At 46.0% G+C, this 24,771-nt stretch overlaps 1 long non-coding RNA gene across 10 annotated transcripts; it reads left to right on the top strand.

The window, feature by feature from the left end:
• Positions 1-377: 377 nt before the first annotated feature.
• LOC129145968 (uncharacterized) lies at positions 378-24,771 on the top strand. Of its 10 annotated transcripts, none has more exons than XR_008552222.1 (8): positions 378-455; positions 820-907; positions 6,928-7,024; positions 10,710-10,990; positions 14,617-14,739; positions 17,063-17,868; positions 19,447-19,517; positions 20,065-24,771. It is a non-coding gene; the product is annotated as an uncharacterized LOC129145968 (long non-coding RNA). The 10 variants fall into 10 exon arrangements; XR_008552225.1 differs by lacking the exons at positions 19,447-19,517; positions 20,065-24,771 and adding an exon at positions 18,050-19,440 and having other exon boundaries at positions 17,063-17,144; positions 17,767-17,868; XR_008552219.1 differs by lacking the exons at positions 19,447-19,517; positions 20,065-24,771 and adding exons at positions 1,488-1,544; positions 18,050-19,440.

The following is a 24,771-nucleotide window of genomic DNA, read 5'->3' as shown; positions in this document are numbered from 1 at the left end:
AGCTGAGCCCTGGGAGTCAGCTCCCTGGCCCAGGAGGGAACTCAGACTTCAGCAGCTGGTGAGAGGGTGAGAGCACTGAGAATTAACCCTGTCACCCCCAGGGCGGCCCTGTTCAGCAGCTTTTCATCACAACCCTGACCTAGTTCGCCACCGCCTGGCAGTTTTCAGGGGCCCTGCCCACCTGCCCATTCTACCTCAAGCTCTGTTCATCCCACCTCTGGGCTGCAAACCCAACCCAAAGTCACGCCTAGACGCCCGCGCCGGGTGGCGCACAGAATTGTGGGAAATGTAGTCTCCTGCGCTCACGCAGTTCCCGCCAAGGGCTCTGGGGCGAGGCTTCCTGGTTCTGCGCAGGCGCGGCCCCGCCCCTCGCCCTGTCAGGGCGTCCGGAGCCTCCACGCGGGCAGTGGCGGCGCGAGTTGTGCGCGGGCGTCGTGTGGGAGGCCGGACTCAGGGTGCGCTGTGGCGGCGCGCGGTGTGGGAAGCAGGGGTCCCGGGCGCCCGGTGTGGGGAGCTGGGGGCCGGGGCGCGCACGGTGGAGGAGTGTCGGGCGACGCCTGAGGGCGGGCGCGGGGGAGGAGCCCGGGGCGCTAGACCAGCGCGGGGGTCAGAGCGGCGGGTGAGGCGAGGGGAAGGGGGGTTGTTGGGGACCCCTCCGGACACGGCGGAGCCTCTCCACGGACGCCCCGTCGTGCTCTCCGGAGTTCTGAGTGTGATGTAGGCAGGTGTGTGTGTCGTGGGATTTTAGAATTTCTCGCCGCGGGGATCGTTAGAAGCGCGGGGTTGGGCTGCAAGTCCCTGCGCGTTTTCTCTGTAAAGGTCCCGCCAGATTTGCTGCCTTTCAGGAGACGCGCGGCCGGTGTGTTCCTGGACGTTCGTGGTTCTGCATTTGGGCCTTTCCCTTCAGGTGCGCGGTGGGGCCGGGGTGTCGCGGGAGGCTGAGCTGACCCGCGGCCCTGACTGAGGCCGGTGGGTGAGAATTTCCCGCCTTTCTGCTGGGTCCGCCGTCGCCCAGCCGTGTCCCCTGATGGCTGACCTGGGTGTCTCCCAGGGAGAACTGACTGAAAGGCAGTCCTGGAAGGCAGGACCCTGGGAAAGCACATTTCCTCATGAGCACACCGCACTGACTCCCTTTGGGCAGCACCCCGGGGCAGATCCACTTCATGGTCAGGGGGTGTCCATGGGTGTGGTGGAGGGAAGTGCCTGGAACCATTTCTGGGAGTGTCCTAGCGAAATGGTACATCAGTTGCATCTTTCCCTATGAAATTGTGGTCAGCAGTTTTGTATGTGACTAAGCATCTTCGAAAAAAAATTTTAAGTGTCTGAACTTAGAATTTCTTGGATAATCACGTGTGTTTTGACACAGGAGGCAGGTAAGACAGGGGAGGGAGGGGAGGCGTGTGGGAGGGAGGAAGGAATTATATACCGTGGTGAAGTGTAAACAACTGCCTCAGTCCTCTCCCGCTGGACTCCATCCACCTCTCCAGCTCCTTCCCACAGTCCTCAGGCATCTGGGAGAGCAGCAGATAATGAATACATCTCTGGTGAGTGATTTGGTTTTCTTTAGCTTGTGGTACATTGACTCTGTACACTTTATCAGGCAAAGGTGTCCTGTAGATCCAGGAAATCACATGCGTGGAGATTGGGCTCTGCCCTGATGCTCATGCAGAGCAGAGTCTGAAACTATGTCTGGTTGACCTCGATGATGGACTGTGGCTTTTCACCCATCTGGAAATAAACACTTCCCGAGTTCTGCACTGGTCAGGTGTGGGGTGAAGGAGAAGGAAGAGGAGTGGGGTCTGAGGACCTGAGTGCAGAATGGGGGTGAAGAAGACACATGTCATTTAAAAAGGTCAACTTAATTTTTAAGGTTTCTCTGAAGTTGCTAAAATAATACAGTGTGGGTCTCCTTGGTGGCGCAAGGGGTTAGTTAAGACATAACCTATGAAGCTGTCTCCAGCCACTGCAGCACGAGCTCCATCCCCAGCCATGGAGCTACCCACATGGTGCAGCAGACCTCTCCTGACTTGCCCACTGCTCCCCTCAGCAGTGGATTTCAGTCAGTCTGCCTGTTCTTTTTCCCACTCTATCGCTGGTGAATCCTCACTCTGGCCTGTACCCCAGTTCTTGTATGCATAAATAAGTATCTTTTAAACAAAAAAATGATATGGTGTGTCCCAGACAACTCTTGGAGGCTCTTTCATGCAGGAATCAGTCTTGGCATGTGTGACATTGAGTCCAGTGGGGGTCCTTAAATACCTCCCCATGCCTCAGGTGGTCTAGAAACCCAAGGTGCCCAATAGGCTGTTAAGTCATATTTTCTGGCACTTTACGTTTCACCTTGGTGTAGGCTTAATACATTGCTCGTGAGGCTCACTACACCCTAAGATGTTCTCAAGTCCAGTTATATTTCTCTAGCCTTTGCCTTCCCCAAATTTCCTGCCATATTGATTTGACAATACTGTGTGTGACCTTGGGGAAATTTCGGGGTTTTTTCCCCAATTGTTTTAAATCTTCCTATACTTGTTTGCATGTTTACTTCTTTTACTTATTTTTGGCCTCCTCAGTCTGTCTTGACCTGTGTGGCACTAAAAGCCTTCTGCTGAAATAGTTGTCAGTTTTCTCTTACATTCCTAATAGGTTTTGTCCTACCTTTTTTCCCCGCTACCAAACCACCCTGGCCCATACCCCAATTGCCCCCTCTCTAACTTCTCCACCCTTTCCTTGTTCCCTGGTGGTAACCTTTATCTTCTTTTTGCCTCGTTCAGGTTTTATTCCTATGGTATTTTTGCCTGTAAATGTATTTTGGGTATTTATTTTTTAAAGATTTATTTATTTATGCATACAAGGGCTGGGGTACAGGTCAGACGTGTGGGTGGAGAGAGGATTCACCAGAGACAGAGAGGGCAACGGAACAGGCAGATTGACTGAGTCTACTGCTGAGGGGAGCAGCGGGCAAGTCCGGAGAGTCCTGCTGCGTTGCGCCCTTTCGGTAGTTCGAACTCGAGCTTCATAGGTTGCGTATTAATCCCTTGTGCCACCAGGGAGGCCCTATTTTGGGTATTTAATATTCCAGAGATGAGTGAAGCCATCTGATATGTGTGTTTACTTTTTGACTTATTTCACTCAAGATAATCACCTCCTGGCCCACCCATTTTGTCCTGAGTGCCACCCCTTGCTCTTTCCTCACAGCCCTGCAGTCCTCCACTGCGTGTGCTCCATCCTTCCTGTCCCTGCCTCTGTTGAAGGGATGTAGGTTGGGCCATGATTGGCAAGTTGGGAACAGTGCTGTCCTGCTCATAGGTGTAGATAAATCTTTTTGTATATGAATTTTCACGTTTGGATAAACAACTTACGGAGGTATTGCTGATCATATGGAATTTCCGTTTTTATATCCTTAAGAAATCTCTGCACCGTTATCCACAGAGACCGTACCAACTGTCATGGCCACCAGCCATGGGTGAGAGCTCCTTTTTCTCTGCAACCTCTCCAGTGTTGTGAATTCCATTCTTTTTTATTTGGGCCATTCTACAGGAGAGAGGTGGCATCTCAGTGTGGTTTTAATTTACGTTTCTCTTACAGTGAGTTAAGATGACTATGTGTCTGTAGGACATCGGCATTCCTGTGTCTGTAGGACATGGGCATTTCCTCTTTAGGGAACTGTTTATGTAGTTCCTTTGCCCATTTTTAATTGAGCTGATTGTTAGTTTCTCAAATTGTTTGGGAACATTATAAATTTTGAAATGAACCCCTTGTGAGATGTTGGCCTGCAGATTTTTTTTTCTCTTCTGTAGGATGCCTCTCTGCTTTTGTGCTGGTTTCTTTTGAGGTACAAAAGCTTTTAGGTTTGGTTTTGTCCCACTTGCTGATTTTTGCTTTTGCTTCCCTTGGTGTTGGGGTTTTGTTCCCTAATATAGTTTGTAGCAGCTGTCTGGTAGTGTACTCCTTATTTTCTTTCAGTACTTCATGGTTGGGGCTCTTTTGTCCAAACGTTGAATCCATCTGGAATTCATTTTGTGTATCGAGTTTGGTATGGGTCTTGGTTCTTACTTTTGCGAGTAGCTGTACATGTTTCCCAGCACCATTTATTTTTTTGAAGATATATTTATTTACATATGCATAGAAGAACTGGGCTGTTGACCAGACATGAAGGGGCTCTGAGGATTCACCAGAGACAGTGGGGAGAAGAACTGGCCGAGCTACTGAAATACACTGCCGAGAGGAGAAGTGGGGGAGACAGGAGAGGTCATCTGTGCCACATAGGGATCTGCTCCCTGCCCTGGGGTAGCCCTGATAGTGCCGAATCTTAACCCCTTGGTTACAAGGGAGGCTCCATCCCAGCGCCAATTATTTAAGAGGCTGTGTTGTTTCCGTTGTATGACTTTACTTTGTCAAAGATGAACTCTTTATTTGCATGATTTGCTCTCTGGGTTTTCAGTTGTCTTCTGGTTTTGTTCCGGTACAATACTGGTTTTTGATTACTATTGGCGTTTAATATATTGTGAAGTCAGAAAGTGTGATACTTACAGTTTCTTCTTTTCTCTCAAGATCTTTTAGCTATTTGGGACCTTCTGTGGGTTCATATAAATGTGGTAATAATTCTATTTCCTGACAAAAGGAAGTCCTTGTTATTTGGATAGGTATTGCATTAAATTTGTAAATTGCTTTGGGCAGTAAGGCCATTTAATGATGTTAATTCTTCCTACCCAGGAACACAGCTATCTTTCTTTTTCTTTGTGTCTTTTATTTCCTTTAATAGATTTTTGTAATTTTCGGTGTTCACGTCCTTCACCTTCTTTAACTTTAATAATTGAAGTTATTTCATTCTTTTTGGTTTGAATGTCAATGGAAATGCCAGTCATTTCACATACTTTCTCTTCATAACTTGTTTCTACTTCCAGAAAAAGAAACAAAAATTTTACCATATGCAACTGTCATGAAATTATAAGTTCAACATGTTATGTAACTTTTTTTGAGAAATTACACTCAAAATGGTAGTTCTTATTATAATGGATTCCATGTTGTAGGTCTACAACATGGATATGAAATATGCAAAAAGTATCACCCAGAGCTTGGTTTCCTTCATACTCTTTGATATAATCCTGAATTTGTTGACATGGCTATATTCATCAATTTCATGTGTATGTGGCCCCCATTTTTATTACTTGAAAAGGTCACATTATATACTGTCTTCTGTGTCTTTCCCTTTTTTACTAGTGTCCATTCTTGTCGGCTACAAAACCTGCTGTGCACAATCCTTTAGGGTCCTCTCTGATCCATTTTAGCTCAGATCAATAGGGACAACCCAGATTTCTAATTTTCTGGATGTTTGAGGAAATGTTCACATAAAAGATCAAGTGTATTACTAAGCTCAGAGAATAATATCTGGTTTATACAAGAATCTAATAAAAGCTGTGGGAATGGTGTCTAGGACACTAAATGTTCAAATATGATTGTTGTTGCTTTGTTAGTATTCGATCATGACCTACAATTTCCTTCAAGTCTTTCAGCTCAGTTTCTACTACGAATTTTCCCCATTGTCCTGCCTCTTTGCTATACAAATATGTGCCCTTGGGTCAGATTTGACATCACTGAAATTATAGCGTCCATGGTATTTTCATGGATGTATGTGATCATCTATGCTCAGTGGGTGCATTAGACTATTAGTGTGTAAACACAGATCTTAGTACATAGGGCATTCTTCTCCCCTCAGAACCATGTCTCTCTCTTTCCTTTTTTTAAGATTTATTTTATTTATTTACACATACAAGAGCTGGTGTATAGGCCAGAGTTGAGGGAGTCAGGGGGCTGAGAGGAATCACCAGCGACAGAGTGGGGAGCAGAATGTGTAGATCTACTGAAATCCACTGCTGAGGGGAGCAGCAGGTGAGAAAGGAGAAGTCTGCTGCACCATGTGGGTCAGCTGCCTGTCCGGGTGTGGAACTCATGGTGCTGTGGTTGCCATAGCTTCATAGACTAAACCCCTTGTGTCACCGTGGGGGCCCCTTTTAACTTTCTCTTCATCTCGTGTCCCATTTAGAGCTCTGCTAGTGGCCCCATAGTAACTGTGTATTTTGATTTCAGGAACCCTTGACCTTCAGAGATGTGGCCATAGAATCTTCTGAGGAGAAACAGGACTGCCTGGATCTGGCTGTGCACATTCCTTTAGGGTCCTCTCTGATCCATTTTAGCTCAGATCAATAGGGACAACCCAGATTTCTAATTTTCTGGATGTTTGAGGAAATGTTCACATAAAAGATCAAGTGTATTACTAAACTCAGAGAATAATATCTGGTTTATACAAGAATCTAATAAAAGCTGTGGGAATGGCGTCTAGGACACTAAATGTTCAAATATGATTGTTGTTGCTTTGTTAGTATTCGATCATGACCCTGGGAATTGTACAGGGATGTGATGTTAGAGACCTACAAGAACCTGGTGTCCTTGGGTGAGAAGAATATCCCTCTAGATGTCCTAATCTGCCTCACCTTTTCCTATGCTGTGTGTGGGTTTGCTCCAGGGATGTCCCAATTTGTAGGATACTTTTCGATCCCTGCTTTAAAGAAAAACAGTGTGGGTTTGTTGGAAAGAAAGTCTCATGCTGTTTCATCATGACTTAAACGTCTCCTTTCTTAAGGTGATCTGCAACCTGCTCTCTTTATTAGGGCTCATTCAAGAAAATCAGTGCCTAAAGCGTTACTGCTACAAGCTAAAAACCAAGCTTCTACCACATTCCTAGGACTCTGGTTTAGAAATGGTTCTCAGGATATGAAAATTTAAATGATTTCTAGTAAAGGTGTGGTCAGAAAAGTATTAGCAGTGATCTTTTTCTAGAACCTTCTATATTGTCCTCTCTATTGAACACAATACTGCATTGAGAATTTGAGAATCTCCAGGACCTCTCACATTACCTGTCCTAATAAACAGGTCTTGCTGTGTCTACGCCCACCCTGGTCGTCTTGTTGGAGCAAAACATGGGAGTGCTGGGATATGAAGAGAAGTGCAAATCCCGTCATCCTCCCAGGTAAGTGGAATGAATTCAGCACAAGACACAGCTGAGAGGTGCAGTGGGCAACAGGAAAGCATCCTAACAATGTTTGGGAAGTCTTGCTTTCCCTGGGGGCATCTCCTCTCTGACATTTGAGTCCTCTGCCTTTCCTTCTTACTGAATTGCACTAAGGTTTTGTCAGTTTTGTTGATCTTTCAAAATCCAGACTTCTTTTAATAAGAAACTCCTACCTTTTGGCCATGATGTTACATTTATGTATTTCCTATTAATTTTTAAATGTCCTTTCTGCCAATATGGAGCTTAAATGGTTGTTTTCTAATTCCTCGGGATGTGAAGTTATATAGCTCAGCTGAGATCTCTCTCGTGGCTAGTGTAATTGTTTAATGCTTTAAATTTATACCTTATTGTTGTTTTCCAAATACCACATGTTTTAGGGAATTTGCTTCATTTCAGTGTTTTCACAGTATTTCTTAGTTTTTGGGGGGATCAAGGAAACGTTGGTTTCCCTTGCTCTCTGTGATTTAAGGAATAGAATCTCATCTTCTCAGATGGCTGTCACCACCACACCCACCACCAGTGCACTCATGGGTCTCTCTATAGATTTTTGAGCCCCCTCCCACTGTTGTACCCACACCCACTGTCCCTACCACTTCAGTACTCTCAATTCTGCAGTCCTATTTCTAAAGTTGATTTTGGTTTGTATTGTCAGTTTCTTTGCTTTTTTTCTTCCATATAGGAGTGTATTCATCCAGTAAGTCTTTCTCCTTCTGATTCATTTTACTGAGCATAATCCACCCCCAACATTCCATCCTTGTTATTGCAAATGGTCAGAGGTATCCTTTTTAATGGCTCAGTAGTATTAGAGAGAGAAACTGCACAAATGTCAAGATTGTGGTAAAGCCTTGAATTGGCATCCACAACTGACTAACCATGTAAGAAGTCCTACTAAAGAAAAGCCTTACATGTGTCCAGACTGTGGTAAAACCTTTCTAGGCTTGTGTCGCCTTTCCCAACATCAGAGAGTTAATAATGGTGAGAAACCGTACAGATGTGAAGAATGTAAGAAAGCCTTTAAGCTCAAGTCACATTTTAGTCAACATCACAGAATTCGTACTGGTGAGAGAGCTTACAAATGTGAAGTCTGTGGCAAAGCCTTTAATAATAATTCAAAAGTTACTCAACATCGTAGAATTCATACTGGGGAGGGCCTCCCTTGGTGGCGCAGCGGTTGAGCACTGGGCTGCGAAGCTGCCCGCAGCCTCTGCAGCGCCGGTTCAATCCCTACCAGCGAGGGTCCCACATGGCATGACAGACCTCTCCTGCTGCACCCACTGCTCCCCTCAGCAGTGTATTTCGTCAGTCTGCCTGTTCTGCTCCCCATACTGGGGAGAAACCTTATGGATGTGAAGAATGTGGCCATCATAGCTTAGTCAACAACAGAGAATTCATACTGGGGGGAAACCTTATAAATGTGAAGAATGTGGCAAAGCCTTTTCTTTTTTTTTTTTTTTAAGTTTTATTTATTTATACAAGAACCGGGGTACAGGCCAGATGTATGGGAGGGGGTGAGAGGATTCACCAGAGACAGAGCAGGGAACAGAACAGGCAGAGTGAATGGAATACACTGCTGATGGGAGCAGTGGGGAGACAGGAGAGGTTTGCTGTGCCATGTGGGCAGCTCCAGCCTGGGGAGCGAACTCGTGCTGCAGTGGCTGAGGACAGCTTCAGAGGTTACATCTTAACCCCTGCACCACCAGGGAGGCCCCACAGACCGTTGTCTTTAGGTACTTGTTCAGCCATTTTTTTATTCTTTCAGTGTGTTCATGGAAAGTTTATCCAGTGGTCAATTTTCTTTGAGAGGGGAGAGCAACAATAATCTCAGAAATGGCCTTTGCTTTCTGAAGTCACATTCGGTGAAAAAGGAAAATATAATAAATACATATATGAAGTAGAGAAGTAAAGCCACAGAGGATGCTTGACCAGGATGAGTGAGATAAAGTGGGGGATGTTATTTTTGTATTTGTGTTCCAAAGGCATCATTATAGAGATTAATTCTTTTCTTTTAGAGCTTAGGTGAGATGAATGCTTTGCACTGACATGTCGTATGTATAGTTCCCAATGCAGTCTGGGCTAGGGGCTGTGTATTGCTATTGGAGATGTCACTTAGCAGGTGCCTAATTCAAAATTGATAGGGGGGGTTGACTGGAGAGCTATTTAGAGCATGAGTAGTGTTTCAGAGGCAAGCCTTGCGACCGCCCACATAATAAATTGTGAGGCTGAGGAGGAACCAGAAATTGTTCAGTGTGGGAAGGGATGTTCTGTGACATGGGAGGGGAAGCCTGAGGTTGTGGTATCTAAAGTCATGGAACCAAGAGATTCAGGTTGGGGGCTCATATTATACCTTGGGGAGAAGTTTGGCCTGTGCAACTCCACCTTCTCGTGGGGATCATTGGGAAGAAAGTAAAGGTATCAATGAAAGTGTGATATAGCTAAGACTAACATATTACATCAAAACTTGAGATGCTATGAATGAAGTAGAAACACAAGTACCATTGATTGTGGTGAGAATACCAAGAATGTTCATCTCAGAAGGATGTGGAAAAAGCCTTTAATGATGATGGCCACAGGCTGGATTGCAGAGCTTTTTTCCTGTCGATATGCAGGGGAAAGTTGGATACAATGATGAGGCGGAGTTTGCTGCATGTATTAGGATTCTGAGCAGCATGTGATATAATATTCAAATAAGAATTGACAAAAAGATCTCTTTCTGCCATGGAGGGAAGTACTTGTCTTTGAGAACCTCTGCAACACTGACTTAGGGAAAAAAGACAATTTGGACTCAATTCATCGTTTGAACCACAATATCAAAAATGGAAACATCTCAGCAATGATGGCTGACAACTCTACTATATATAGCCAGTGCCAAAGGAGAAATGAAAACTAAGGAAATGTATATGCAGAATCCTTGAGTCTTAGCAGTGCTCTTTCTTAAAGTGATCGGAATATGACCCTGTATCACTGTGAATCAATAGGTTCTCCAGAGAAACCATGACATCTACAGGGCTTGATTATTCAGAAAGTACCAGCAAGAGTTGCACAGGGTCATTCTAAGAAGGAAAGTATATAGGCTGTATGTTAGAGTAAATGCTCCTGGTTGAAATCAACATCTATAGTGAAGTGAGTCTTTTTACCAAATATTTATGATTTTATAAAAACAACATGAAATAAGTTTTACTGCTTCCTTGTCATACTGGTTTGGCATTAGAAAATCTGTTAATTGGGGCCTCCCTGAAGTCCTAGAGGTCAGTCTCTAAGCTCTCACTGCTATGGCCTGAGTTTGATCCATGGACAAGGAGTTTACCCATGTTGGTGCAGCAGACCTCTTCTGTCTCACCTGCTGCTCCCATCAGCAGTGTATTTCAGTCCATCTGCCTGTCTGTTCCCCAGTCTGTCTCCTCACTCCCTCACAGTACCCCCCACTCCTGTACCTCTGGCCTACACCCCAGCTCTTCTATGCCAAAATAAAAATAAAGAGACAAAATAGTCTATTTTTCCCATAATTTGTTAGGGGCAAAAAAGCATGAATCAAAAAATCAGTACCTGTAAGTTGTGCTGTAGTATAGAAGCTTTTGTGCCTCTTAGTAGCATTCAGTCAAAATGTAAGTTATTTATAGACAGGGTCATTTTTATCTCCTTTTAGATGTCCACACTGGATTACCTGACTCAAGACAACCCGCCAAATCAGGGCAGACATTTGTGGCAAGTTCTTACCGCCAACCGCAAATTATCAACCAATGAGACATCTGACTTAGGGAAAAAAGGCAATTTGGACTCAATTCATCGTTTGAACCACAATATCAAAAATGGAAACATTTCAGCAATGATGGCTGACATGGGCCTCCCCGGTGGTGCAACGGTTGAGCGCTGGGTTGCAAAGCTGCCCGCAGTCTCTGCAGTGCCGGTTCAATCCCCGGCCACCAGGTAAGGGTCCCACATGGCGGGCAGCCTCTCCTGCCGCCTGCTGCTCCCCTCATTCTGCTTGTTCTGCTCTCCGCTCTGACTCTGGTGAATTCTCTCTCCCTCCCGCGCTTCCAACTGTACCCAGTCCTTGTATAAGTAAATAAATAAATCTTTAAAAAAAAATCATTACATAATCTATTTTAAAAAATGATGGCTGACAACTCTACTATATATAGGAAATATTTACCCCTGGTGGGCCTCATGAAGAGCATACTGGAGAGAACAAGGAGGTCTTTAATACAATTAGGGAATTTATCAAGTATCCTGAGCACCTTAGTCTTCAGGCAATTCAAATTTTTCAACTGCCTTTTGAATTTTGTGAGCAGGGGAACACCTTGAACAAGACACAATATTTACACAGGGAGAAGCCTTTGCAGAAGGGACTGCCCTTAAATACAGCAAGTATAGGGACACCTGCGATAAGCTACCTTTCATTGTCCTAGACGGAACCCAAGAAGGACCGACTCCCTGTCCATGTAATGAAAGGGGGAGACCTGCGGAGGTGAATCCAGTACATTTGAATCTTCCTAGATATGTTGAAGATGAGCAGCAGAAATGTTAAGAAAGTAGGGCCAATCTCAAAAGCATATTTTCCACCCATCAGCATGAGAGTACTCAGGACAGAATACTTTTGAATACAGTGCATATGGTGAAACATTCCCTAAAATCTCTGTTCTGACTAAACATCAGAAAACAAAAGCAGTTGATCAATCTTATAAATGTTGGGACACCTCTGAGATTTCCTTACAGAGTAGATACCAGAGAAATCTCACTACAGAGAAATTGTTTGGCTCTAAAGATTATGTGAAAACTTTCTCATGGAAGACTGCCCTCGCTTTACATCCACAATCTGAAGCAGAAGTGAAGCATTATAAGTGTCAGTTACGTAAGAAAACTTTCAGGCAGAAGTCAGCTTGTAGTGTATATCAGAGAACTCATACAAGGGATAAACCCTATGAATGTCACGAGTATAGGAAAACTTTCTCCCGTAAACCAGCCCTCTATAAACATCAGAGGACTCAAACAACAGGAGAAAAACCATATGAATGTCGAAATTGTACAAAGACTTTCTACCACAAGTGAGACCAGATAAACATCAGAAGACTCACAAAGAGGGCCTCCCGTGGTGGTGCAGCGGTTGAGCGCCGCACTGCGAAGCTGCCCACAGCCTCCTCAGTACTTGTTTGATCCCCGGCTGCAGGCGGAGAGGGTCCCACATGGCACGCAGACCTCTCCTGCCACGCCCGCTGCTCCCCTCAGCATTATATTTTGACGGTCGGTGTGTTCTGCTCCTGCTCTGGCTCTGGTGAATTTTCTCACCCTCCTGCGCTTCTGACTGTACCCAGTGCTTGTATAAATAAATAAATCTTAAAAAAAAAAAAGACAAAGAAAAGAAGGTCTGTGAATGTTAAAAGTGTAGAAACGTTTTCTCCAAAAAATCAGCCCTCTCTTACCATCACCGAATACACACTAGAGAGAAACTCTATGAATATGAAAAGCGTATGACAATGTTTTCCTGGAAATCAGTCATCTTGCTACTTCAGGGAAAACTTAAAAATGTCAAGAAAACTTTTTTCAGTAAATCCACCGTCATTGTACTTAAGAGAAGTCACACTGAAGAGAAGCCCTGTGAATGTCAAGCATGTAGGAAAGTGTTCTCCCCTAAGTCAGTTCTTGTTCTACATCAGAGGACTCACACTGGAGAAAAATCCTACGAATGTGAAGAGTGTGGGAAAACTTTTTCCAGTAAGTCAGACCTCATTGGACATTAGAGAGTTCACACTAGGGAGAAACCTTATGAATGTCAAAAGTGTCGGAAGACTTTCCACTGGAAATCTTCACTCAGTCAACATCAGAAAAGTCACACTGGAGAGAAGCTTTATGAATGTCAAGAGTGTGGGGAGACTTTTTCCTGTAAGCATACCCTCATTGCACATCAGAGATGTCATACTGGGGAGAAACCCTATGAATGTCAAGAGTGTGGGAGAACTTTTTCCAGTAAGCATGACCTAATTGTACATCAGAGAAGTCACACTGGAGAGAAGCCCTATGAATATCAGGAGTGTGGGAAAACTTTTTTCAGTAAGCACACTCTCAGTTTATATCAGAGAATTCATACTGGAGAGAAACTTTGAGTGTCAAAAGTGTGGAAAGACTTTCCACTGGAAATCATCCCTCAGTCAAAATCAGAGAAGTCACACTGGAGAGAAGCCCTATGAATGGCAAGAGTGTCAGAAGGTGTTCTCCGAGAAGTCAGTTCTTGTTCTACATCAGAGGATGCACACTGCAGAGAAACCCTGTGAGTGTCAAGAATGTGGGAAGGCTTTCTACTGGAAATTATCCCTCAGTCACTGTCAGAGAAGTCACTGGAGCGAAGCCTTATGAATGTCAAGAGTATGGGAAAACTTTTTCCAGTAAACACGCTCTCACTAGACATCAGAGAAGTCACTAGAGACAATCCCTAGGAATGTCAGGAAACTCAGAGAGAGTGAAGCCCTATGCATGTCAACAGTGTAGGAAAACTGTTTACTAGAAATCCCTCAATAAACATCAGAGAAGTTGCACTGGAGAGAAACCCTATGAATGTCGAGGGTATAGGAAGGCTTTCTTCAGTAAGTCAGCCCTCAGTAACCAATGCAGAATGCACACTGGAGAGAAACTCTGTGAATGACAAGACTGTCGTAAAACTTTCTCCTGGAAATCAGACCTTTATATACACTCCAGATGTTCCACTGCACAGACACTCTATGAATGTCAAGGAGATAGGAAAACTTTGTCCTGGAAATTAGGCATTACTGTACATCAGAGAATTCTCACATGAGAGAAACCCCATGAATGTGTAGGAGAACTACTGGGTTGTCAGGAAAGTCATGACCTACTTTTCTCTATGTCTCTTGCAAGTATGGGTCATGATTTTTCTGACAACCTTGTAGCTCAGAAGTCAATTATGAGTGTACATCAGCATTCACACAGGATAATTTATTAATTTCTGGAGAGTAGGGAAACTTTCCCCTGGAGGTTAGCCCTTAGTTTGACTCCATAGATAACTGATAACTGACCTTCGTGTATGTGAGTATCCAGAAGGTAGTAAAGCTTTTCACTACAAATCAGATACCACTGGTTAGTGGAGAACTTGAAGGAGAGAAACCCTGTGACTGTCAGTGCTGTGGGGTGGCTTTCTGCCAGAAGGAACTCTCACTGCATGGGGGTATAGGTCAGGAGAGAAATCCTACAGGGGTAATGTGTGTAGGGAAATTATGGAATTCAACCTTCAGCAATCCTAGAAAAGTTACAGAGCAGTGCAACACTGTCTGGTAGAAACTATGCACATATCTACACTGCATTTTTATTTTGTTGGGCAGACACCATGCATTTCCCTGCCTAATTATCCTATACCTGAACTCAGTCCAGGAGTATGTCAGCACAGATGAGGAACATTTTTCTTTGAATATTTTTTATATTATGAAATATTTAAAATATTCGAATATATGAACACAAACCACGTCATTCAGTTGAGCGCTATGTGAGCAAACATTCAGTTTAAATTATAATTGCATGAAGTTTTCTTGTTCACTCTATTCTCCAAGTTCATGTAGTGATTATGTAGCTGTTCCTGTTGCTGTTGGTTCTCGTGTCCTCTTGGTTCCTGGGTGATGCTGTTCGTATCCAAGGTAGCTGTCTGTCTACATGGTACATGGCATTTTGCATTGGTAAGTGATCTCTCTGGGTTTTCTAACTGTGTCATCACATTCTGTCCAGTACTCTAAGCCTCCATGGAGCCACCCTAATGCTGGAATTGCTCAACACCGGAATGCCATTCCATTAGAAGGAAAAGTGGAACTGTGTGATATCTACTATAGATTGGGGTCTGCAACTGTCCTTACCCACCTTTCAAGATGAAAATCTTGGGGCCTCCCTGGTGACCTAGGGGTTAAGTCTCAGCACTATCGCCACTATGGCCAGAGTTTGATCCCCGACTAGGGAGCCAACCCACATAGGCCTCTCCTGTCTCACCTACTGCTCCCGCTAGTGTATTTGAGTGGCTCTGTCTATTCCTCTCCACACTCTGTATGTGGTGAATCCCCTCATCCCCTGCACCTCTGGCCTACACCCAGTTCTACAAAAGAAAGGAATTTTTTGAAGATTATGTATATAAAAACTCGGGTGCAAGCCAAAGGTTTGGGAGTGAGAGGATTCACCAGTGGAGAGCAGAACAGGTGGCTCTACTGAAATCCACTGCTGAGGGGAGCAGCAGGGAGACAGGACAGGTCTGCTGTGCCATGTGGGTCAGCTCCCTGGCCAGGAATTGAACTCTTGCTGCAGTGGCAGAGAATAGCTTCATAGTGCTGAGACTTAACCACTGTGTCACCAGGGAGGCCCCTGAAATTTTTTTTATTACATTGTTGTTCATCTTTGTACAATATTTGATTGTTGCCCTCGTGTAAATTCTGTCTAAATTTTTCATCATCACCTCACCTGTGATCCATCACCACGGTCCCTTGTGCTCTTCCCTCCCCTTGTTTGTTCCTCTCCCTCCCATTCCCCTGCTGGGTGTCTCAGATCTGTAATTTGCCTACTAGTTTTGTCTTTTTTTCCCCTCTGACCCTTTTTTCAGTTTCCCTATATTCCTCCTAGAAGTGAGCAATCCTATATTTATCTTTTTCCTTCTATCTTCTTTCAGAACATAATCCCATCCAACCATCCATGTTTCTGCAAATGTCATGATTTTTTTCTTTTTTGACTGCTGAGTAATAGTCCATTTGTATATATAGCAAATCTTTTTCATCCAGTCATTTATTTTTGGGTATTTGTGTTTGTTTCCATATCTTAGCTATTGTAAATAGTACTGCAATAAACATAAGAATGCAGGTTTCCTTTTGAATTCATGTTTTTGTGTTTAAGTAGATTCTGAGGAGTGGAATTGCTGAGTCAGGTGGTCGCTCCATTTTTAGTAATTTGAGGATCTTCCATGCAGCTTTCCTTAGTGCTTGGACCAGTTTGCATTCCCTCCAGCAGTGTAAGAGTCTCCTTTTTCTCCACATCATCCATAGCATTTGTAGCCTGTTTTTTAAATAGGAACCATTCTCACTGGTGTGAGGTGGTGTCTCATTGTGGTTTTGATTTGCATTTTCCTGTTTGTAAGTGAAGTTCAGCATTTTATGAATACCTGCTGGCCATTTGCATTTCCCTTTGAGAAATGGCTTTTTTGTTCTTCCATTTTTTGACTGGGTTCTTAGCTTTGTGTTTGTGGAGTCTGGTGAGCTGTTTGTATATCTTTGAAATGAGTCCCTCATCAGTTCTAGGGAGTGCAGATATCCACTCCCAACCCATAGGGTGTCACTTTGTTTTTGTTATTGTCTCTCTTGCTCTACAGATGATTTTTAGTTTGATGTAGTCCCAGCTGTTTATCTTCTCCTTCACTTTCTTTGGATGTGATATGAGTCCTCACAGATGTTTCTGAGGTGACCGTTCTGAGTTTTTTGCGTTTTTTGCCTGTTTTTTCCTCTGTGTTTTATGGTTTCAGTTATCCATTTTGAGTTGGTTTTTGTGTATGGTGTGAGGTAGTATTCTAGTTTCATTCTTTTGCATGTAGCTGTCCAGTTTTCCCAGCACCATTTACTGGAGAGACTGTCCTTATTCCTTTACATATTCTTTGCTCTAAAGGATTCTTGCTTAAAGACTAAGGTAAAGAAAAATATTGTGAAGCTGTGACTGTTACTATGACAGGATGTTCAAAAACCCTTGCACTTCCTGCTAAATGCAATGTTTTGTCCACATGAGAGAATGATTAATGTGGTTCTAACTTATGGTTCAGCTGGTAAAGAGCCCATGTAGGTTTATGGGGTTGATAAATAGAACACAGTGCTGTCAGCCTATTTTCCTCATCACTTTACTGATATTTCATTTTCCCTAACTTCTGTGACACAGTGTATAATGTAGGTGTCATACAGGATAACAGTTAATCTACTGCTTTTTAAGGTAACCATTTATACAGTAAGATGATTTTTTTTAAAGATTTATTTATGCACACAGGGGTGTGAGAAGATTCACCAGAGACAGAGTGGAGAGCAGAACAGGCAGATGTGCTGAAATACACTACTGAGGGGAGCAGATGGTGAGGCAGGAGAGGTCTGATGTCTTCTGTGGGGGTCAGGTATCGAACTCTTACTGCAGTGGCTAGCCATAGCTTGATAGTGCTGTCTTTAACCCTTGCGCCACCAGGGAGGCCCCCAGATGTGGTTTTTTTTTTTTTTAAGATTTATTCATTTACAAGAACCGGGGTACAGGCCAGATGCACGGGAGGGTGAGAGGATCCACCAGAGACAGAGCAGGGAACGGAACAGGCAGACTGGTGATATAGACTGCTGAGGGGAGCAGTGGGTGGCAGGAGAGGTCTGTGCACGATGTGGGACCCTCCTCTGGTGGCCGGGGAGCAGCCGGGGATCGAACTGGCGCTGCAAAGGCTGCGGGCAGCTTCACAACCCAGCGCTCAATCGCTTTGCCACCAGTGAGGCCCCAAAAATTCACCCACCTTGTTTAATGAAGCTTTGGCTCAAGACTTGATGCCTTTTCAGAGCAGTCACCCCCACCTAACACTTCTTCAATATGTAGATGATGTCTTTCTAGCTGCCTCCAGCCAGGAGCTATGCGTCAGTGGCACAGAAAAACTTCTCACCACCTTGTAGACGCTAGGTTATCAGGCCAGTGCAAAAAAGGCTCAAATCTGCTGTCAACAGGTCACCTATTTGGGGTACCGACTCAAGGAAGGAAAACGGTGGCTCACTGAAGCCATGATATGCACCATTTTGGACACTCCTCCGCCCATGAGCAGGCATAAGGTACGGGAATTCCTTGGCTCTGGGGGTTATTGCAGACTCTGGATCCCTGGGTTTGCAGAAACTGCGGGACCATTATATGAACTCACCAAAGAAGGCAGTTCCCCAAAGGACTCCTTCTCCTGGGGAGAGGCTCATCAACAGGCCTTTAACTCTTTTAAATTCACCTTTCTGACCACACCAGCCCTGGCCTTGCCGGACCCGGAGAAGGCCTTCAATCTCTTTGTGCATGAAAAAAATGGCATCGCTAAGGCAGTATTGACCCAAACCTTAGGACCTTGGTGAGGCCAGTAGCTTACCTTTCAAAAAAGTTGGACCCAGTCGCAGCTGGCTGGCCACCGTGCCTGCGTATCATCACTGCAGCAGCAGTCAACTTGAAGGACGCCGATAAACTTACCCTGGGACAACAGGTGATGGTGGCTATCTCCCATGCCTTGGAAGGGGTGTTGCGTAATCCTCCGGGTAAGTGGATTAGTAATGCCCGGTTACTTCATTGCCACAGCTTGCACTTAGATGCTCCCCGGGTTCTGCTCAAGGCTTCCTCAGGTCTCAACCCTGCCACCCTACTGCCAGACCTGGATATGGAGACGGAGATCCACCCTTTTCAGAAAGTTCTGGCCCAGGCGGCAGGGGTCCGCCCTGACCTGCGAGACACACCCCTGTCTGCAGCTGACCTTGTTTTGTTCACTGATGGCAGCAGCTTTATTCTGGAGAGGCGCCAGCGGGCTGGGGCAGCAGTGGTTAGTTTGGACTCAGTAATCTGGTCCCAGCGCCTTCCAAATGACACCTCGGCACAAAAAGCATAATTGGTGACTCTGACTAAGGCCCTACAGCTGGCAGAGGAACAAAGTTTAACTGTGTACACAGACAGTAGATACGCCTTTGCTACTGCTCACATACACGGGGCTATATATGCCAAAAGGGGGCTCCTTACTTCTGAGGGTAAACCCATCAAACATGGTGAGCATATTCAGGATCTTCTCCAGGCTGTCCTGCTGCCCAAGAGGCTGGCCATAGTGCACTGCTGAGGACACCAGACCAGCCAAACCCCTGAAGCCCAGGGAAACCAAAGGGCAGATGCAGAGGCACGGCGAGTGGCCCAAGAAGGAGATGAGCCAGTGCTCCTCCAGGTCCTCAACCTACCACCACCATGAATGGGCCCTCTGCCAAAAGGGAACCCAACCTATTCCACTGAGGATCGTAATTGTATCCACAAAAACTTTCCCTCGGCTAAAGAAGTAAAGGGGTGGCGGATGGCTGGGGAAGTTTTGCTACTCCCCACACAGATGGGCTGCCTGCTCCTAAACTGACTGAACTCCACCACACACCTCAGAAGCCACAAGGTGCAGCAACTTCTTAGAACAGCCAGAGTTGCCTTTCAGCATAAAAATAAACTGTGCCAGGAGTTGCTGGCAGACTGCACAGCTTGTCAGACCATGAAGCCCCAGCCCAGAGCAAAGATCTCAGGTAGTAGAAAACAGGGATCTTTTCCTGCAGAAATTTGGGAAGTGGACTTCACAGACGTAAAGCCGGATAAATATGGGTGTAAATATCTACTAGTTTTTATAAATACCTTTTCAGGAAGAAAACTGCCAAAGTCGTCTGTAAGGCTCTACTAGAAGACATAATACCCCAGTATGGAGTTCCACAAGGTATAGGCTCTGACAGTGGTCCTTCCTTTGTAGCCAGGGTAGTCCAGGGTCTAGCCCAGGCACTAAGGACAGATTGGAAATTACATTGTGCTTACCATCCCCAGAACTCTGGACAGGTAGAAAGAATGAATCAAACTCTTAAGGAGACTTTAACCAAATTATGCCTAAAGACTGGCGGGGATTGGGTGCTTCTCCTTCCCTACTCGTCGTTCCGTGTCTGGAACTCCCCATAGTCCCTAGGACTAATGCCATTTGAAATTATGTATGGCCACCTACCCACTGTGGTACCACATGGGCTAGGCATGAGTTCAGGATTCCATGTGGGAGGGTCATTCACATTACAGCTGCTGGCTCTACAGCACGTCTGGACAGACACCTGGCCCAAACTGCGGGGCCTATATGGCTCCACTGAATCTGACCCCAATAAGCCTCCGGGCCACCAGTTCCAGCCAGGAGATTGGGTGTGGGTGTGCAGACATGCACCCAAGACCCTGGAGGCACGGTGGAAAGGACCCTACTTATCTTTATCACCCCTCTTGCGTTAAAGGTTGACGGGATCTCGGCTTGGATTCATTACACCCATGCGCGGGCTGTAACGGGAGCAGAAGTCAACACCAGCTGGAACAGTGGGAGGTTAAGGCAGACCCTTCCAACCTGCTACGCGTCAGACTCAAACTCCGCCAGCACCCGGACCAATTCCCAGTGACTGATCCGAACAAGCCTTCCACCGAGTAAGCCGGCACAATGACCAGACTGTTCCTGCTCCTGCTGACCCTTCAAATTGTATGTGCCTCTCCCCACTCACCCTCTCAGGTGAACCCACATACCCCGTGGAACGTCACATGGACTCTTAGCAATACAAATACTGGAAAAACAGCTGTCCGAATCACGCACCTAGCTCCCTGGGGTCTTGGTATCTGGATATAATTTTTGACCTCTGCGGCCTAGGAGATGGAAAATGGGGTAAGTCTGTTCAGGACCCATCCTGACTAGTCTGGGCCTGCAACAGTGCCAATGGGCGGAGCCAGATTAGAAAAAGTTACTTTTACCTTTGCCCGGGACACAAGGGGCGGGCCACCCGCATCTGTGGAGACCCAAGAGATTACTACTGTGCATCTTGGAGCTGTGTCTCCACCGGTTATATTTCCTGGACAGCGCCAAAAACAGGGGATTTTATTCAGGTTGGCAAGACCCCAGGATCAGAAACACTGGGTTATGGCTTTCATTGGGGGGAGTGGGGGGCAGGTGGGCCTTGTTTGACGAGGGATTGCACCTCTGTCCTTAAATTTACCCAGTTAGGTAGATACCCCAAGCTGCTCCCACAATGGACTAAAGGAATGACCTGAGGACTCAAGACTCTATGCACCTGGCATAGATCCGGGTGTCTTGTTTACTCTGAGGGTTTATGTTCATTCACGTCAAGAACCCTTGCCACCCATCCTGCCAGTGGGACCTAATAAAGTCCTAGGTAAAATCTTAGGACCAGGTAAGACCCTAGGTCCATCCCATCCCCCAGAGCTCGTCACTCTGGCAACCACTGCCTTCTCTCCCTCCTTGAGGTCAGCACCTACCCCGAGCAACTTCCAACGCCCAGTCACACAAATAGTACAGGCTGCTTAATCGCCTGAGACTGACCCTTTCCTTGGAATGCTTGGGCATGTGTTTCAGGTGTTTAATGCTTCTCGGCCTGTCTTGACTTCTTCGTGCTGGCTGTGTTATGACTCAGCCCCTCCCTTCTATGAAGGAATCGCTGTCTTTGGAAATCTCTCCACCTCTATAAAGGACAGTGGCTGTCGATGGCAGCAAAAGGCCAAATTAACCCGGCAACAAGTATCCAGGCAAGGTCTATGCGTTGGAGCTGTGCCCCAGTCCCATGAACAACTATGCACTCAGTATGTGACCCTTAGCCCTAACATGTTCCACTCATATATACTCCCTCCCTTAGACGCTTGGTGGGCGTGTTCCACGGGCCTGACCCCTTGTATTCATGGGACAGTCCTAAATCAGACCCGTGACTTTTGCATCCTTGTGCAATTAGTTCCCAAAATGGTTTACCATCCATATGATAGCCTCCTTGATTCTCTGGAGAAAACCACTGGGCCCACATCCAAGCGGGCTAAGAGGAAACCAATTACTGCCCTCACTCTCAGTGTAATTTTGGGTGCCAGTCTAGTAGGGGCCGGTACTGGAACTGCTTCCTTGATCTCCCAAAATCACCAGTATTCCCGCCTACGGGTGGCTGTTGACATAGACATTGAAAGACTGGAAGTCTCCATTTCCCACTTGCAGGATTCCCTATCCTCTTTAGCTGAGGTGGTGTTACAAAACCACCGAGGACTGGACCTTATTCTCTTACAGCAAGGTGGGCTATGTGCAGCTCTAGGGGAAGAATGCTGCTTTTATGTTAACCATTCAGGGATTGTTAAGGAATCCCTTGCTAAAGTAAGGGAAGGTTTAGCTAAATGAAAAAAAGAGCAAGAGGCTCAGCAGAGGTGGTTTGAATCTTGGTTTAATGCCTCCCCATGGCTAACGACCCTATTGTCAGCCATTGCGGGACCTTTAATTTTGCTCATGCTAATGCTAACATTTGGCCCTTGTATACTCAATCACTTGCTTGCTTTCATCTGCGAACGAGTTAACACAGTACAGATGCTGGTCTTATGCAGCCAATACCTGCAAGTAGAAGAAGTCCAACTGTGAGGCTAGGATTAGCCTCCTCTCACAGTTACAAGAAAAAGGGGGGATTGTAAGATATTAAAGAATTAGGCATAGCAAGACAGCAGCCATTTTAAGGAAAACAGACATTTTAAAGGGCACAGCTATGCCCTAGTTTCATTTCAGGGCAAAAACCACCAGACGGGTAAAAACCACAAGACAAGTGTAAATGAAACTTAGCTAGTGCCAAGGAGAGATAACCAATCAGGCCGAACTTGGTCCCTGGTGTGAAAAGTCCCCGCATCCTGTGAACAAAGTACAAAAACAGCTGGGTTGCTCTGGGAGGGGGTCCCTCTCTTAACCTGATGAGACTGCTGTGTCAGTACACCAGGCAGAGTCAGACCCTAGCTTAAGCTAGCAATAAAGCCTTTTTGCTTTTGCATCTCTGGCTCCATGTGGTCTTTGGGAACCCCGGACGGAGTTGAGGCGCCAACTCCTAACAGGAGAGACTCCAGGTGTACCACCAGACTCTAATGGCAGGGTTGCGCGCGGCAGCCTGCAAACCCACCAATTTGGCCAAGGTAGGGGATGTGCGGCAGGGAAGGGAGGAGACCCCTGTGGCTTTTCTTGAGCACCTCATGGAAGCTTTTCGGCAATATACTCCTATGGATCCGGAGGCAGAGGAAAACAAGGCCGTGGGTAATGGCCTTTGTTAACAAGGCAGCTCCTGACATTAAACAGAAATTACAGAGAATAGATAGGCTAGGAGAAAAATCTATTTGAGATCTTATTGAGGTGGCGGAAAAGGTGTACAATCTACGCGAAACTCCTGAGCTTATCCGCCAGGAAGAACGGAAGGTAAGGGAGGCTGAAAATGCACGCCATGCTCGGGATATGGCCAGAATACCATTTGCCGTCACTTGAAAGAATGACCCGGGTAAGCTACCCCCATTCCACCACCCCAGCTCCACACGCAGGACTCTACAGCGTGATCAGTGTGCATACTGTACTCAGAAAGGACACTGGGCCAGAGAATGCCCAAAGAAGCAGGGGATGACCTCAAACAACACTGCTGTTTCTGACACTCCTGGTGCTCGGGGGCATGAGGGATGACAGTGACTAGGGCCGTCAGGACTCGACCCTCCCCGAGCCCAGGTTAACCTTAAAAGTGGAGGGAAGACCCGTTAATTTCCTTGTGGACACAGGAGCACAGCATTCAGTTCTCACCGAACCTTTGGGCAAGCTGTCCGACAACAGCATGGGCACAAGGGGCTACAGGATGCAAGCAGTATCCTTGGACCACTAAAAGGTCCGTGGACTTGGATAAAGGTCAGGTTTTGCACACCTTCGTTGTGATCCCTGAATGCCCGTACCCGTTAATTGGAAGGGATCTTTCAACCAAAGTAGGAGCACAAATCTCATTTGGACAGGAAAGAGTTGAAATTAGAGACTCTAAAGGTTCTCCCCTGCATGTCCTCACCGTTTCTCTTCAAGATGAATACCGCCTGTTGCTGACACCAGACCACCCACCCCTTTCCGAGTGGTGGATAAAGTCCTTCTCAAATGTTTGGGCAGAAACCGCAGGGATTGGCCTGGCATCCCACCGACCACCCATTATAGTCCAGCTAAAGGCAGGGGCTGAACCCATTCGGGTAAAGCAATACCCTATGTCTGCAGAAGCCAGGTAGGAATAACGCCTCATATTCGGAGGCTTCTGGACAGTGGTATCCTTAAAACATGTCATTCTCAATGGAACACCCCTTTACTGCCGGTGCGAAAACCACATTCGCAAGACTTCTGGCCAGTACAAGACCTCAGCGAAGTAAATAAAAGGGTCGTAGACATCCACCCCACAGTCCCAAACCCTTATACATTGCTGTGTGCCCTGCCACCTACTCATGTGTGGTACACGGTGTTGGACTTAAAAGATGCCTACCACTTGCACCCCAAAGCCAGGAAATGTTTGCCTTTGAATGGCAGGATGCAGAACGTGGTATCTATCAGTGGACAATTAACTTGGACACGATTACCTCAAGGGTTTAAAAACTCTCCCACCCTTTTTGATGAGGCCCTTCATGAGGATTTGCAAGGATTTCGCAGCTGGTTTCCTGAATTAATTTTGCTACAGTATGTTGATGATCTGTTACGGCAGAGAGTGAGCATGCCTGCCGGACAGGAACAGCCAAACTACTGACGGAATTGGGCTGGATGGGATACCGCGTTTCTGCAAAAAAGGCGTAAATCTGCTTGTCTGAGGTAACATACCTGGGCTATCGCCTCAAAGAAGGCCACGGGTGGCTGACAGAAGCCAGAAAAGCTACTGTGTTACAGTTGCCGACACCCGCCACCAAAAGAGCGGTACGTGAGTTCCTGGGATCCGCCTGGTTTTGCCAGCTATGGATACCTGGGTTCGCAGACTTAGCTCAACCCTTATAAGAGGCTACTTGGGAAAAAGTGACTTTTCAGTGAACTCCCCAGATGCAGCAGTCCTTTGAGTCCTTAAAAAGGGCTTTACTGTCCGCACCAGCCTTGGATCTTCCAGACATTACAAAACCTTTCCATCTGTTCATAGACGAGGCAAAGGGCATAGCTAAAGGGG

This window comes from Talpa occidentalis, unplaced genomic scaffold, assembly GCF_014898055.3.
Source record: "Talpa occidentalis isolate TD23 unplaced genomic scaffold, MPIMG_talOcc4v2.1 talOcc4.16, whole genome shotgun sequence".
NCBI lineage: Eukaryota > Metazoa > Chordata > Mammalia > Eulipotyphla > Talpidae > Talpa > Talpa occidentalis.
The sequence above is the reverse complement of the archived record's forward strand: the minus strand, read 5'-3'. Positions and strand labels throughout refer to the sequence as shown.